This window comes from Pipistrellus hanaki (assembly GCF_964339955.1).
Source record: "Pipistrellus hanaki genome assembly, chromosome: 4".
NCBI lineage: Eukaryota > Metazoa > Chordata > Mammalia > Chiroptera > Vespertilionidae > Pipistrellus > Pipistrellus hanaki.
The window spans coordinates 70,333,038-70,336,420 of record NC_140506.1 but is presented as its reverse complement, the minus strand read 5'-3'; the positions used below and the strand labels follow the sequence as shown (position 1 = coordinate 70,336,420).

At 40.8% G+C, this 3,383-nt stretch overlaps 1 pseudogene across 1 annotated transcript; it reads left to right on the top strand.

Annotated features, from left to right (window-relative positions):
* Window positions 1–222: 222 nt before the first annotated feature.
* Window positions 223–1,018, top strand: LOC311621428 (large ribosomal subunit protein uL30-like; annotated as a pseudogene). Its single transcript has one exon. The product of its transcript is annotated as a large ribosomal subunit protein uL30-like (transcript).
* Window positions 1,019–3,383: the final 2,365 nt, after the last annotated feature.

Sequence of the window (3,383 nt, the reverse complement as noted above, 5' to 3'; positions counted from 1 at the left end):
CTTTATTTCTCACAGGTAATGCTCCACTTCCTTCATGATTGCTTATGTCGGGCCAATGTGTCCTCATTATAATCCCTATCATTGCTGCCAAGGAAACATTTAGGAAAAGGTTACTGTAAGAACACCAGTGCTAGAGCCAAATTCATATTTTACTAAGTAGGGAAGGAGCTAAGAAAACAGTGCCTTGAGTGATCCAAAATAGCAGAAATCCGCTCTTTTCCGGCTGGAACCATGGAGGGTGCAGAAGAGAACAAGAAGATTCCTGCTGTGCCAGAAATCCTCAAGAAAAAGCAAAGGAATTTTGCAGAGCTGAAGATCAAGAGCCTGAGAAAGAAGTTTGCCCAGAAGATGCTTGGAAAGGCAAGAAGGAAGCTCGTCTATGAGAAAGCGAAGCACTATCACAAGGAATACAGGCAGATGTACAGGACGGAGATTCGGATGGCTAGGATGGCAAGAAAAGCTGGCAACTTCTACGTACCTGCCGAACCCAAGTTGGCATTTGTCATTAGGATCAGAGGTATCAATGGTGTGAGCCCAAAGGTCCGAAAGGTGCGCAGCTTCTCCGCCTTTGCCAGATCTTCAGCGGCACCTTTGTCAAGCTCAACAAGGCCTCCATGAACATGCTGAGGATTGTGGAGCCTTACATTGCTTGGGGGGTACCCAAATCTGAAGTCAGTAAATGAATTGATCTACAAGCATGATTATGGCAAAATCAACAAAAAAAGAATTGCCCTGACAGATAACGCATTGATTGCTCGATCTCTTGGTAAATATGGCATCATCTCATGGAAGATCTTATCCATGAGATCTACACTGTTGGAAAGCACTTCAAAGAAGTGAACAACTCCCTGTGGCCCTTCAAGCTATCTTCTCCTCGGGGTGGCATGAAGAAGAAGACCACCCATTTTGCAGAAGGTGGAGATGCTGGCAACAGGGAAGACCAGACCAACAGGCTTATTAGAAGGATGAACTAAGGTATCTACCATGGCTATTTTTGTAATCTGGTCAGTTAATAAACTGCGTTCTTCAAAATTGAAAAAACAAAACACACACACACACACACACACACACACACACACACACACAAAAACAAACAAAAACAAAATAGCAGAAATCCCAAAACAGATGTTCTTTCAACTCTGAACTCATTGATGATTAAGCTGGTAGAAATTTAACCTTTTAATCAGGTGGTGATAATGGAAATTCTTGTTCTCTTTTAAAAATCTTTTAAATAGATCTCAGAGAGGAAAAGAAATACATTAGTGATGCCGAAACCGGTTTGGCTCAGTGGATAGAGTGTCGGTCTGCTGACTGAAGGGTCCTGGGTTCGATTCCGGTCAAGGGCATGTACATTGGTTGCAGGTACATCTCCAGTAGGGGTGTGCAAGAGGCAGCTGGTCAATGTTTCTCTCTCATCGATGTTTCTAGCTCTCTATCCCTCTCCCTTCCTCTCTGTAAAAAATCAATAAAATATATTTTTAAAAAAACATTAGTGATGAGAGGGAACAGGCATTGGCTGCCTCTTGCACGCCCCTACTGGGGATGGAGCCTGCAAACCCGGCATGTGACCTGACCAGGAATTGAACTGTGATCTCCTGGTTCACAGGTCAACACTTAACCACTGAGCCACACCGGGTAGGCAATTAATGAAATTTCTTATTGCCTAAGCTCTCATTGCTATTTTGGGATGGAGCTCATATATTGTAATATATGTTTAGAGGCAGAGAAACTATATGCATGATTCAAAGAACCAAATAATAGAGGTTAAAGAAGTTCAGTTACTAAACTGTTCTGATATGTGCTGATGGAGTTCGAAATCTGAGCACAGATTGCAAGAACTTTACAGAGTTACATGTACTGTATACTTGTACTCCTAGTGATGCTCTGTCACTCGGATAATTAGTGCAAACGATGCTGACTGTATAAGGACAATATCTTCTATGCCATTCTACCAGTAAATGGCGGTGTCCAGGGTCAGAGAAGGAAGAGTGATGAGCACTTCCTCAACAGTAGCCAACATGTGAGTCAGTGTGGGCCTGTCCTGTCCTTCCATTTCATTTACATGCTTGTTCGGCCTATAAGTCTCTGGGAGAAAATTTCAGGTGAGTCCTGTTGGGGGTTGAGGTACCCAGGAACTAGGTTAGAAACTAGGGCATCCTTGGCGCTGTCAGCTTATTTCCCCATCCCTTAAGCCAGAGGGTGATATTTGGTCAGTCCATGAGGAAAACTTTCTGAGAAGACAGAGGAAAAATGTCACTTGAGAGCCACAAAACAGAATGGGAAATTATTAGAACAGTTGCTTAAGGGAGGAAGAGAGACATGAATCAGACGATGAAGAAATTTACCCTATGGAGATTTACAGAGAAAGATGGAAACTAATAAAGAAAGAGATCGGTAAGTATATGGGTACCTAATTAAGTGGGTTTTAGGGAAAGTTGGGCTGTTAGTCCACGAGAAGCTGAGTTTGAAATAGCAGTGTGAAGTGAAAGCCAAAAACATGAAATACTAGTCTTCATTAATGAGGGGACAGGTAGTAAGTGTGAATTTTTTCTTTAAAAATTATTTTATTAATTTCAGAGAGGAAGGAAGAGGGGGAAAGAGAAACATCAATGATGAGAGAGGATCGATTGGCTGCCTCCTGCGCACCCCATACTAGGGATCAAGCCTGGAACCAGGGCATGGGCCCTAACAGGGAATCCAACTGTGACTTTCTCAATGATGCTCAACCACTAAGCAACACTGGCTGGGCTGTGAATTCTTTATTAATGGTCAAATTATATTTTGAAGAATACATTTAGTACTGAATTCTTTACGTCAGAAAGTGAGTAGGCGATCTGAAATGCTTAACGATCTATAATGATGATTAGGAGGAAAAACACAGAGTTGGATAAGGTAGATATTTTGGGAATTAATTTAGATTATTATTATTTTTATGTTGGGCTTCACCATGGAGAGTAAGCTCTCATTCTGATCTATTCATGTGAGAATTAAGAGATGATTAGAAAATTTGAGTAAAAATTTGAGGCACTCATATTATAATCCCAGTCTTATCAGCCTGGCCTATATTTTGAAGGCTTACAGGTCTAGAAGTATTTGTGGCTTTGTTATGTGTAAAATTGGCACTCATATGCATCTCTTTAAACCATATTTAATCTTGAAACAATGACAATACCAAGTTATCCTTCTACCTAACATGATACAACTATCCCATATACAGCCAGCAACATGTTAACTTTATTCCAAAAAGAGGAATAAAACACACCAACCCTTTCCCTGTAAGAAGATATAATTTTTTTTTTGTCTTTTGGTGAAATCCATCCTACTATCTATTTCATACTCCCCCTTTTATATCCTGTGACTAAATAATGGGTTATGACATTAAC